The 13,058-nt window shown below is 48.9% G+C and overlaps 2 long non-coding RNA genes across 2 annotated transcripts; both read left to right on the top strand.

Moving 5' to 3' along the window:
* Positions 1 to 2,709: 2,709 nt before the first annotated feature.
* On the top strand, positions 2,710 to 3,172 carry LOC135375491 (uncharacterized). The gene is made up of 2 exons (XR_010417255.1): positions 2,710 to 3,028; positions 3,091 to 3,172. It is a non-coding gene; the product is annotated as an uncharacterized LOC135375491 (long non-coding RNA).
* A 1,980-nt stretch (positions 3,173 to 5,152) lies between these two features.
* Positions 5,153 to 5,921, top strand: LOC135375488 (uncharacterized). The gene is made up of 2 exons (XR_010417254.1): positions 5,153 to 5,273; positions 5,746 to 5,921. It is a non-coding gene; the product is annotated as an uncharacterized LOC135375488 (long non-coding RNA).
* Positions 5,922 to 13,058: the final 7,137 nt, after the last annotated feature.

Genomic DNA, 13,058 nt, shown 5'->3' with positions numbered 1-13,058 from the left:
ATATTTGCAACGCACCCCCAGTTCAGACAGCCCAGTTTAAAAGTCCAAGTTGAAACAGCAGCACGTCGAAACCTCTCGACTAGGAAAAGAAAACAAAAAGGAAATCTCAACGCACGCAGAAAAACAGGGGCGAAGTCACGATACTCCCCTGCACCCTCTATTGGCATTCGGTCATTCTCCGGTGCAGCGTAAGCGACTACCGAACACTGACGAGCAGTTTCACCACCCCTCCGCCTCTCTCCACACAACCGCCACCTTCCACATACGTAGCAGAAAACTGAAATATGCCAGCTCTATCAGCAGCCGTGCAGCGCCAAGAAACTTGACCTCCGGATGCCAAAGCCAAGACCTGCCATGCCTTTTCTAATGTAACAATATCAGCAGTCGATCGGCGCGATGCGCAACAACCCGCAAACTAGGAGGACAGCGGCATACCAGCTGCCACGCCACTCGCCAATCCTCACCCTACGCACCTGGTATTTGCATTCACGCTTTCAGTACAACCCTATCGCCGCCCCGCCCCGCCAAGGCACGCTCCGGGAAGTGGGCGGGCGCCCCGCCAAGCCCCGCCCACCATTGCGACAGCACAAACACAACACCTGTTTAATTTACGAACGTCACTGTAAACGGCCGCCACCCAAAAGATGACATCTGCCCAGGAGCCGGGACGCACGGTCACCGAAGCCCCGAAGCTAAGTCGTCGACGACGCGCAAGCATGCGTAGTATACAAGGCCATCAGTCTCATAACCGGTCACTGCAGTTCAGATTCAAAGTCCATTATATACAACGAAGTTCAACTCAGAACGAGTTCTGAAGTTGAATTCTGACCTATGATGTGATGGGCTGTGATGTTGAATAATGAGTAATGATGTGATGTCTAATGACGGGTAATGATGTGATGGGCTATGATGTGATGGGCTGTGATGTTGAATGATGGGTAATGATGTGATGAGTTGTGATGTTGATGTTGAATGATGGGTAATGATGTGATGAGCTCTGATGTTGATGTTGAATGATGGGTAATGATGTGATGAGCTGTGATGTTGACGTTGAATGATAGGTTATGATGTGATGAGCTGTGATGGTGATGTTGAGTGATGAGTTATGATGTGATGGGCTGTGATGGTGATGTCGAATGATGGGTTATGATGTGATGGGCTGTGATGGTGATGTGATGTTATGGGCTATGGGCTAGGCCGGACATGATGTGATGTTGAATGAATATTTTGAAAAATGCCGACCTATGGTTAGGACCAGGGGTAGATCTCCCGTCAGTAGCCATTCGTAATCTGCAACGAAAGGAGTGTGAGAAACGCGTGTTTTTATATCTCAAACACACACGTACAATCTTCTTCAGTCACAGAGTGACACTGATGGTCCATCTTCTCCATCTTCCTTCAATAGTCGAAGTCCTTCGCAACGTACGTCGAACGGTACCGTCCGACAGCCGAGAAACGGGCGAATCAATCGGTCCGTCCAATGCTTTTGCTCTGACAAAAAAAATGTGAACGATTATAGAACGTATTAAAAAAAAAAAATAACGAGGAAGCGTACCTTTGGACGACAATCCACCGCAATTGGTGCAGAAGAAGCGGGCCCTGCCAATCTCCCGAAATATGTGAGGCGGGAAAACACCGACTTCACGCGCAGCAAAAGTGTTGTACACTGGAAACGAAACTCTTCAAACATTTCGACGATGATGATGACGTCATGGGTATATTACTTACGAGGATCTACCAAGCTGATCATGATGGAATGACGATCGAACGTTCGCTTCGACATTTATAGTAAAGCTTTGCCTCTCACTCTCTATGACGTCATTGAACGTGTTTAAACATGTTAAGACGTGTTTGAACATGTTTGGACATGGGCGGCGAAGTCGCCCCTGGACACACTCGTTCCTCTCTCACCCTCTCTATGACGTCATTGAACGTGTCTGAACATGTTTGGACGTGTTTAGACACAGGCGACGAAGTCGTCCCTGGACACACTCGTTCCTCTCTCTCTCTCTCTATGACGTCATTGAACGTGTTTGAACATGTTTGGACGTGTTTGAACATGTTGTGACGTCACTGAACATGTCTGAACATGTTTGGACGTGTTTGAACATGTTGTGACCTGTGTAGACACAAACCCCGCAATACGAAAAACGTCACGCAGTACGAATTAGATTGGTGGTTAGTGTGTCGCGCCCAGTGTAGAAGGATCCTGGGTTCGAATCCCACTCTGGGACAGTTACACAGGATGTGACAGCGGGTCGTCTCTCTCTCTCTCTCTCCGTCTTTGTAGTCCTTGGACGTGTCTGGTCTCGAACCCCCTGTGTCTCCCCTCCTCCTCCTCGCACGATATTGGAGGAACAAAGGGCGGCATCTTGTCACAGAAGCAAAGTGGCGGATTTACGTAATCGATGGATATGACGTGAATGGGGTTAGTGCGAGCGTGAGAACCCTGTACTATAAGATGGTCATCCCCTGTACCCCCCTTGTCCACTATTCTCGAATCAAGAGTCCCGAGAAAATGCTGCATACGTTCCAGACGATTTTGGACCTTCTGGTCCACATTCGTCCGCCGTTTGGTAAGTTTTTCTCTATCTCTTCTTGTTTAGAAATAGTTATTTTCTAATACCTAATGTTCCTCTGTAGGTTTCACTGTGACACACATTGTGCAGCTATTTTTCCAGCTGATCCCCGGTGCGGGGGAAGATGTGCCCCGCTTGGATATGGAGACGTTTTTGCAAGCGTTCGCCATCGTAGGCGAAGAAGACATTGAGACGGCCACCACAGAAGTGCTCATGGCGTGCTACGGCAGGGAGTGGCGAGAAATCGCTGTGCAGCGGGGACTAGAGGGGGAGCTCTTTTTCAGAGTGCCCCGAAGCTTAGAGGAGCATACTTTACCGCTAGAAGGTACTGCTCCTTTAAGCTTCGGGGAAGCGGAGCACCTCCTCTACTCCCTGGTGCACCAGTGGAACAGAGCGAGTGCAGCGGGTTGGAGAGAACTCGCTGAACGCTGGATGGCGAGTCAAATACCGTGAGTGTTTTTCGATTGTGGTTTTTGTTCGTAGAATCCTTATTCTGGTTCTTTATTACTAGATTGGATCCCTGGGTTCTTATAGAAGACCATGAAGCACCCATGTAAACACGTCAGCCAATAAACGCATATCGTCTTTCGCATCACGCGACTCTCTCTCTCTCTGCCCCAATACAATAGAAGAATAGGAAACCACAGATCCTGCGTATAAAAGCGAGCGTGGGATAGGCCGCAGTTAAAGATGATGATGTCGACGATGTCACCACCACCACCACAACGTTCGGTCTGCTTGCGCCGGAGGTAAGTGCATTTGTATGTGTTTAGATCGATGTTTGATTAATGCCTCCTTTTCTCTATTTGCTAGGTGCACACAGGAGAATTATTTCAAATTGGGGGGAGGGACTTCATGCCTAACATGAGGTCCGATTAGGCTCCGCGAAGTTCAAAATTAGGGGGAGCATCGCCCGCATTATTCAAAATTGGGGAGGGATGGGAATTTATGGCTAATATGAATTCTGATTAGGCTTAATGGGGAATTGTGGGGCGTCCCCCGCCCCAGTCAAAATTGGGAATGGGTAAGAGAATTTATGTCCAATATGAATTCTGATTAGGCGTAATTGGGAAGATTTGGGGGGTACATTTTAATCTGGCCTTATTCAAAATTGAACTCCTTCTTTCATTTTTCGTTAGATTATTCCAAAACGGGGGGAAGAATTCGTGCATAACACGAATTTCATTAGAGACCATGTTGATTATGCAAAATTAAGGAGTTCTTAAAGGGATAATTATTTCAAATTGGGGTTAAATTAAAACCTTCTTTCATTTTTCGTTTGGTTGACATCGTCGACATCCTATGCGTTATTGCAAAGGCGTCGAATAAGACATGGCGCGGTGTCCAAAGTACAGACGCCATCAGCGCAATGACAGGGGGAGGAGACGGTCTGGTTCTACGACGGTTGATCGAAAACCCACGAGGGGCATTCATCCACGACGAGAGTCGTTTCGTGGAGCAAAATGTAAGTCGAGTGGTTCTGCTGTGAGAGGGGCATTCATCCTCGACGCGAGGCATTTCGTGGAGCAAAATGTAAGTCGACCGTCTCTGCTGTGAGAGTGTATTCTATGTATGACATTGTTTTTCAGGAACCAATAGCCGCTGTCGTCGCATATCATGCAGCACAGGAAAAGCCGTCCAGCAACCTCCCCGTTAGGCCACACTGCCTTCCTGTATAGCAGTAGGACCCCTCCTTGTACAGCATTGGGGCAAGGAAGACCGTGAGCGCCTTTGTGAATCGAGTGACCGTGGAACAAAGAGCAGGCATCTATCGACCAAGTCCTTTGTATGTATTCAATAAAGATGTTTCAGTGAAAGAACACACAGAGTCTCGTCAAAGTTATTCGGACTGTTTAATGCGTTGCATGTCAATAACCAAGCGGTACTTCAATAAATCAGTGACAAAGTTGACGATGTAGACTGCTTGCAAATGTCGCTGCTTCCGCAGGGCGTGCTTAATATGAGCGATGGCACGAGCGAGAAGGTCCACGATGTCTGCAGCGATGTAGTTGAATTCTGCGTTGACCAAGCTCACAAATTCGCTCATCAGTCCCAGGGGTCCGTCAGGAACCGTTATGCAGACGTTCTTGTAACGGGCGTAAATTCGACGCACCATCTCCTGCAGCGGCCCCGGCGAGATCTCTCCTATATTGCCAAAGCCTACCATGTCTATCACGTAGCGAAAAGCAGTGATGACGAGCTCGTTGCGGGGACTTTCGCCGTTGAAACATTCCTTCTCCACTTCTTCCCAAGAAGCGTGGGTACGGGAACAATTTTGTAAAGAGTGGTAGCTGAACATCTTCACGTAGTGATGACGCGAGCGCGGTGCGCGCTGCCTTTATAGAGATAAACGCGCGCGCGCAAAGAACGGAGAATGAAAGCGAAACTGAAAAGCCACCCGTCGCCGCTAGGAGCGCGCGCAGCAGAGAGCCGAAACCGAAAACACCCGCGGCCGGCGCAGAGGGAGCTAGCAGCGCGCGCGCGCATGCGCGGACGGGTGGAGCAGAGGGCGCGCGCCCATCCATAGCGGCCGCTGCGCGTCGCCTCTCTCAGTTTCTCTCGGACCGTCGCGGAAGACGGACGTGCGCTCCGCGCGCTCGCTCACTTTCTGGCTGGATCTCGTAGAGAGCAGACGTACGTGTGTGTTCTCCGCGCTCGCTCAGTTTCTGCCTGGAAGTTGCCGCGGGGGAAAAGGTGAGTGATTTGACGCGCTCCTTTTCTCGTATGTTTGCCGTGTTTAGCGGTGACCGCGCTCGTGTTAAGCCTTTTCTCGCATGTTTAGACTTGTTTTGCGGTGTCCAAGCCTGTTGACGCATGTTTAGCGATGTGTGGTTCCTGCCTTGTGTTAGCTGCGTAGTGTTGAGGTTAGGCCTAAGCGATCGTCCCCGTAAGCCTCTTTCCTCATATGTTTGCCGTGTTTAGCAGTGACCGCGCTCGTGTTAAGCCTTTTCTCACATGTTTAGCGATGTGTGGTTCCCGCCTTGTGTTAGCTGCGTAGTGTTGTGGTTAGGCCTAAGCGATCGTCCCCGTAAGCCTTTTTCCCCGATGTGTACTGTTTTCTGTTTAGCAGTAGCGGTTAGACCTTTTCTCTCGCATGCCTAGACTTGCTTAGCAGTGCTGTCATTTTTACCTGCCGCTAGTATCTTGTTCTGTCTTTCTCGTCTAGAGCTATGATGGTGGCGCCATCTGGTGTGATGCCTTGCAACTAAGTGGCCACCTGTCGTCGATCTCTGCAACTGCTGGGTGCAAACTACCAACATGGCGGACGCTGGTCACTCGGGTGTTGCGGAGCGGCTTCTTCGCCGCGGCATCGTTGATTTTCGAATAAATTGTTTCTCTCCACTCTATTTCTATCTTTTTATTCTATTTTCTGCCTATTTTTTTATTTTTTATGACCACGATTATCCGGAAACGCACAACTGGTCTGGACGCGAGATAGACATTCCCCAATTAGTGTGATGGCTCCCTGGAGGGTGCTGATTAATGTGGGGGGTCCCAATTAGCTCTAATTGCTAATTAATGGCGTCCAGGCCAGATGTGTGTTTCCGGATAAACGTGGTCAGTACTTACTACTAGCGTGGAGAAGCGATCGGCATAGTGAGGACGCACCTTAAAGGGGCACTAAAATGCAAAAACAAGTTCAGTTCAAATTACTTTGCACGCTATGTCAATTTCGTACTTGTTATCATAATTCAAAACTTTGATTCCGTTACGGAGCTACAATCGAAATTATACCGAACTCTTTCTTTCTTGCTTCGGCGCTAAGCAGTGAACATCGTTTCAGCTAGTGCATCGGTGTTTTTAGCCCAAGCTGCGCGTGCACGCACGTGCCACGCCATGAAAAACATAGTGTGAAAAACACAGTGCGCGTTGCGAGGCGGATTGGCGTCGCTGTTCGAAGAACGTGAAGATAAATTTTGTCAGAGAAACGTTAGCGATAACTGTTGTGGCCTACAATTCAGTTAATCGATATTAAAAAAATGCCGTAGTGCGCATCACGCCACGCATATACGGAACACTACGATCGGATCCGTTCCAAATCTACACGGCCACGATAGCTATGTGTGCGCTTCTCCTGCTGTGTCGCTGAATGCCGCCAATCTTTGCCTCCTGGGGATCCCATTCGTTGCCGCCAAAGACGGCTCTGCTTTCATTGCGCCTTTCTTCTAAACGGTAGCGCAGTGTGAACTCATTTTGCTTGCATTATACTAATCGAAACACGGACTTTCATTTGAGAGCAAGTTGTTTTTGCATTTCCGTGCCTCTTCAAAGGAGCAATGAGGTGAGATATAACGACGCTCGAAATCCTGCCTCGGCTGTCAAGCTGTTTACCAGGAGTCACCATGCAAAATATTTTCATTCTGCGGTGCATTATAGCTGTGCAAAAGAATTTACAGACGGCCGACAGGATTCCCCCGTGACGTATTGGAGGCTCCGCGCCTTCTTTCTTTGTTTTTTTTTTCTTCGCAGCTTATACATGTTTGAGCTGTGCCGCTGTACGTCACTGGTTACGTCAGGGGGAGCAGCATACGTCACGACGTCCTCTCGTTCTGCGATGCGCTCTTTTCTCAAGGAGGATAATTTATCAAAGGTGTGCGGAACAGAGCCCTCGCGCTCACTCTGTAGGTCACCTACGCTCCTTGAGCAAGGGACAAAAGAAACCTACGCTCATCCTTCTTTTGCAGGAACTCATTTTATTCGTTGGAGAACACTCTGCACAGAAAAACGAAAACAATTTTCGGGGTCACCTCAGTGCTGCTTTAAAGGGACTACGTAATTTCCCGAACCCCCGTAGTTTTCATTTCGCTGAAAACTGTTCTTCCCGCCGAGCAACTCATATGCCAGAAATTTTTCCGGGCGAAATCGCTCCACTCTGTGAGAAGCGCGCGCTTGAAGCGTCTCCTCCGCATTCCTCCTCTCCCGCGCGCATTCTCCCGTAGATCGTGTAACTATACGAGCCGTACTCCTGTCCCCCGGTACGTCACCGGTGTTGCACAATGCCAAGTAATGCTCGCCATAGCCAGCTGCGAGCCCGTTGGCGTTGGCGCCTCCCAGTCGCACCTAGAAGGTCACAAGGTCTCTGGTCGCGTCTTAGGGCTAAAGCATTACGTTTCTCTTCGTTGCAGGCGTTCGGATAACACGCTATAATGAGCAGCTTTTTGTGTGTGAATCGTTCGATACAGTTGCGCTGGCAGGTACGACATGTGAGCTGTACTTTTTCGTCTAATGTAATCGTCTTCTGCTCCGCGGCCGTTCACAACAAGGAACCCAAGCATCTCTGTGGCTTTGAGGTTTTTGCTGGCGAGTTACGTGGGCCTCTAGCGATTCACCGCAAAGTTCGTATTCGTTGTATCGTCGTCACCAATGGAAAGTGTCTGGTGGCTACCTGGCGTTGCACGTCACTTGCAGTTATATTTACGTGTTGGTAATCTGACAACAAAGCAAGTGCGTTGTGAAGTCCGACTGTGTTATTTCGAAGATGTCCCCCTTTGTTGCTCGATTTGTTTGCACGAAATATCGTTTTACATTGTTTCAACTCGTGTTCTTCGTTATCATTAGTATTATTATTCAACGCAGCTTCGCGCTTTCAACCGATTCTGATTTACTCCGCATTTCGTGGTCTACAGACGGGACGGGCTGGCTGTATTTCCTTCCGTCGAAGGACTAGTTGTTTGCCTATGGGTACGTTTCACGGAAGGATTTCTGTTTTATGAGGTATTCAATGTTGAGAACGTCATAAATGTGAACAGTTACCATTAACAGCAACTATGCCTATAGAAACTCAACTGAAGCGTATTCTATAAGAGTATTCTACACATCGTATTTATTTCTGGTAACTGTTTGTTGTGTTACACATTTATTGTTCAACCAGGTTTCCAATACTATGTAATATATCCATAACCCCGAGACTGGGGGACACAAACTAACGACACCACCTGGCCTGCTTCATTGGCACCTTATGCTATTGTGTTACATAAGCTTGAAGTCACCCGTTGAGGTACCTGGAAAGAAGCAAAAAGCCCCAGTAGTCACGTAGCATGCCCTATATTTTGCTATTTAAAAAAAACGAGAAGTAATTGGTACTATTTAATTTAATTTAACTACTATTTTACATGGCTGCGCGTGAGGCATGGAGCATTCGTTCATTTTTATATTTGTAGCAGTACTTACTGGCTTTGCACTGCGGCCTCCAGAGGTGTCGCTAACACCCTGGACCATCGATGTCTTGCAAAGACACAGTGTTTGTGCCGACCCAAGAGCGTGTCACATCCCTACGCTGTGCCGATGGGAGCCAAAAAGCTCAAAACGGCCGTCTCCCTTCGATCTAATGATCGCCGTGGAAGGAGACAATGTAGTGCATGCCTGCTCTTCGTTTTTAGGGCGAGGGCAGTACAATTTTTGAACCGTGATGTGGGCAAGCTTACGCTTGTCCCATCCTACAGTTGGCAATACGAAACGGTCGTCCACAGCTGGGATTGTGGCACGCTTGAATTGCAAACATATATATATATATATATATATATATATATATATAAAGAGGGGGAAAAAGCCATTAAAGAAACAAGTAAATGATGCTAGACGTGCTTGAAATTCAAACTTACAGATTAAGATGGCTTCTATGGCTGCACGTAGAGAAACAGATACTCATGGAACGATGCGACAGCACCAGAGGACACGTGTTTCGCCGTGTTTGCGGCTCGTCAGCCCTGGGCAGCTGCGCATCGTTCGGAATTGGCAAACCAGGGGTCGCCCAGCGGGCGATATACACCTGCGAGGGTGACTGAGCACTCCTCAATGCCACAGTGCAAGCCAGTGATTTATAAAGAGGGGGAAAAAGCCATTAAAGAAACAAGTAAATGATGCTAGACGTGCTTGAAATTCAAACTTACAGATTAAGATGGCTTCTATGGCTGCACGTAGAGAAACAGATACTCATGGAACGATGCGACAGCACCAGAGGACACGTGTTTCGCCGTGTTTGCGGCTCGTCAGCCCTGGGCAGCTGCGCATCGTTCGGAATTGGCAAACCAGGGGTCGCCCAGCGGGCGATATACACCTGCGAGGGTGACTGAGCACTCCTCAATGCCACAGTGCAAGCCAGTGATTTATAAAGAGGGGGAAAAAGCCATTAAAGAAACAAGTAAATGATGCTAGACGTGCTTGAAATTCAAACTTACAGATTAAGATGGCTTCTATGGCTGCACGTAGAGAAACAGATACTCATGGAACGATGCGACAGCACCAGAGGACACGTGTTTCGCCGTGTTTGCGGCTCGTCAGCCCTGGGCAGCTGCGCATCGTTCGGAATTGGCAAACCAGGGGTCGCCCAGCGGGCGATATACACCTGCGAGGGTGACTGAGCACTCCTCAATGCCACAGTGCAAGCCAGTGAATTATAAAGAGGGGGAAAAAGCCATTAAAGAAACAAGTAAATGATGCTAGACGTGTTTGAAATTCAAACTTACAGATTAAGATGGCTTCTATGGCTGCACGTAGAGAAACAGATACTCATGGAACGATGCGACAGCACCAGAGGACACGTGTTTCGCCGTGTTTGCGGCTCGTCAGCCCTGGGCAGCTGCGCATCGTTCGGAATTGGCAAACCAGGGGTCGCCCAGCGGGCGATATACACCTGCGAGGGTGACTGAGCACTCCTCAATGCCACAGTGCAAGCCAGTGATTTATAAAGAGGGGGAAAAAGCCATTAAAGAAACAAGTAAATGATGCTAGACGTGCTTGAAATTCAAACTTACAGATTAAGATGGCTTCTATGGCTGCACGTAGAGAAACAGATACTCATGGAACGATGCGACAGCACCAGAGGACACGTGTTTCGCCGTGTTTGCGGCTCGTCAGCCCTGGGCAGCTGCGCATCGTTCGGAATTGGCAAACCAGGGGTCGCCCAGCGGGCGATATACACCTGCGAGGGTGACTGAGCACTCCTCAATGCCACAGTGCAAGCCAGTGATTTATAAAGAGGGGGAAAAAGCCATTAAAGAAACAAGTAAATGATGCTAGACGTGCTTGAAATTCAAACTTACAGATTAAGATGGCTTCTATGGCTGCACGTAGAGAAACAGATACTCATGGAACGATGCGACAGCACCAGAGGACACGTGTTTCGCCGTGTTTGCGGCTCGTCAGCCCTGGGCAGCTGCGCATCGTTCGGAATTGGCAAACCAGGGGTCGCCCAGCGGGCGATATACACCTGCGAGGGTGACTGAGCACTCCTCAATGCCACAGTGCAAGCCAGTGAATTATAAAGAGTGGGAAAAAGCCATTAAAGAAACAAGTAAATGATGCTAGACGTGTTTGAAATTCAAACTTACAGATTAAGATGGCTTCTATGGCTGCACGTAGAGAAACAGATACTCATGGAACGATGCGACAGCACCAGAGGACACGTGTTTCGCCGTGTTTGCGGCTCGTCAGCCCTGGGCAGCTGCGCATCGTTCGGAATTGGCAAACCAGGGGTCGCCCAGCGGGCGATATACACCTGCGAGGGTGACTGAGCACACCTCAATGCCACAGTGCAAGCCAGTGAATTATAAAGAGGGCGAAAAAGCCATTAAAGAAACAAGTAAATGATGCTAGACGTGTTTGAAATTCAAACTTACAGATTAAGATGGCTTCTATGGCTGCACGTAGAGAAACAGATACTCATGGAACGATGCGACAGCACCAGAGGACACGTGTTTCGCCGTGTTTGCGGCTCGTCAGCCCTGGGCAGCTGCGCATCGTTCGGAATTGGCAAACCAGGGGTCGCCCAGCGGGCGATATACACCTGCGAGGGTGACTGAGCACTCCTCAATGCCACAGTGCAAGCCAGTGATTTATAAAGAGGGGGAAAAAGCCATTAAAGAAACAAGTAAATGATGCTAGACGTGTTTGAAATTCAAACTTACAGATTAAGATGGCTTCTATGGCTGCACGTAGAGAAACAGATACTCATGGAACGATGCGACAGCACCAGAGGACACGTGTTTCGCCGTGTTTGCGGCTCGTCAGCCCTGGGCAGCTGCGCATCGTTCGGAATTGGCAAACCAGGGGTCGCCCAGCGGGCGATATACACCTGCGAGGGTGACTGAGCACTCCTCAATGCCACAGTGCAAGCCAGTGAATTATAAAGAGGGGGAAAAAGCCATTAAAGAAACAAGTAAATGATGCTAGACGTGCTTGAAATTCAAACTTACAGATTAAGATGGCTTCTATGGCTGCACGTAGAGAAACAGATACTCATGGAACGATGCGACAGCACCAGAGGACACGTGTTTCGCCGTGTTTGCGGCTCGTCAGCCCTGGGCAGCTGCGCATCGTTCGGAATTGGCAAACCAGGGGTCGCCCAGCGGGCGATATACACCTGCGAGGGTGACTGAGCACTCCTCAATGCCACAGTGCAAGCCAGTGATTTATAAAGAGGGGGAAAAAGCCATTAAAGAAACAAGTAAATGATGCTAGACGTGCTTGAAATTCAAACTTACAGATTAAGATGGCTTCTATGGCTGCACGTAGAGAAACAGATACTCATGGAACGATGCGACAGCACCAGAGGACACGTGTTTCGCCGTGTTTGCGGCTCGTCAGCCCTGGGCAGCTGCGCATCGTTCGGAATTGGCAAACCAGGGGTCGCCCAGCGGGCGATATACACCTGCGAGGGTGACTGAGCACTCCTCAATGCCACAGTGCAAGCCAGTGAATTATAAAGAGTGGGAAAAAGCCATTAAAGAAACAAGTAAATGATGCTAGACGTGTTTGAAATTCAAACTTACAGATTAAGATGGCTTCTATGGCTGCACGTAGAGAAACAGATACTCATGGAACGATGCGACAGCACCAGAGGACACGTGTTTCGCCGTGTTTGCGGCTCGTCAGCCCTGGGCAGCTGCGCATCGTTCGGAATTGGCAAACCAGGGGTCGCCCAGCGGGCGATATACACCTGCGAGGGTGACTGAGCACTCCTCAATGCCACAGTGCAAGCCAGTGAATTATAAAGAGGGGGAAAAAGCCATTAAAGAAACAAGTAAATGATGCTAGACGTGTTTGAAATTCAAACTTACAGATTAAGATGGCTTCTATGGCTGCACGTAGAGAAACAGATACTCATGGAACGATGCGACAGCACCAGAGGACACGTGTTTCGCCGTGTTTGCGGCTCGTCAGCCCTGGGCAGCTGCGCATCGTTCGGAATTGGCAAACCAGGGGTCGCCCAGCGGGCGATATACACCTGCGAGGGTGACTGAGCACTCCTCAATGCCACAGTGCAAGCCAGTGAATTATAAAGAGGGGGGAAAAGCCATTAAAGAAACAAGTAAATGATGCTAGACGTGTTTGAAATTCAAACTTACAGATTAAGATGGCTTCTATGGCTGCACGTAGAGAAACAGATACTCATGGAACGATGCGACAGCACCAGAGGACACGTGTTTCGCCGTGTTTGCGGCTCGTCAGCCCTGGGCAGCTGCGCATCGTTCGGAATTG

Source organism: Ornithodoros turicata, unplaced genomic scaffold (assembly GCF_037126465.1).
Source record: "Ornithodoros turicata isolate Travis unplaced genomic scaffold, ASM3712646v1 ctg00000882.1, whole genome shotgun sequence".
NCBI lineage: Eukaryota > Metazoa > Arthropoda > Arachnida > Ixodida > Argasidae > Ornithodoros > Ornithodoros turicata.
This window is presented reverse-complemented; position numbering and strand designations above follow the sequence as displayed.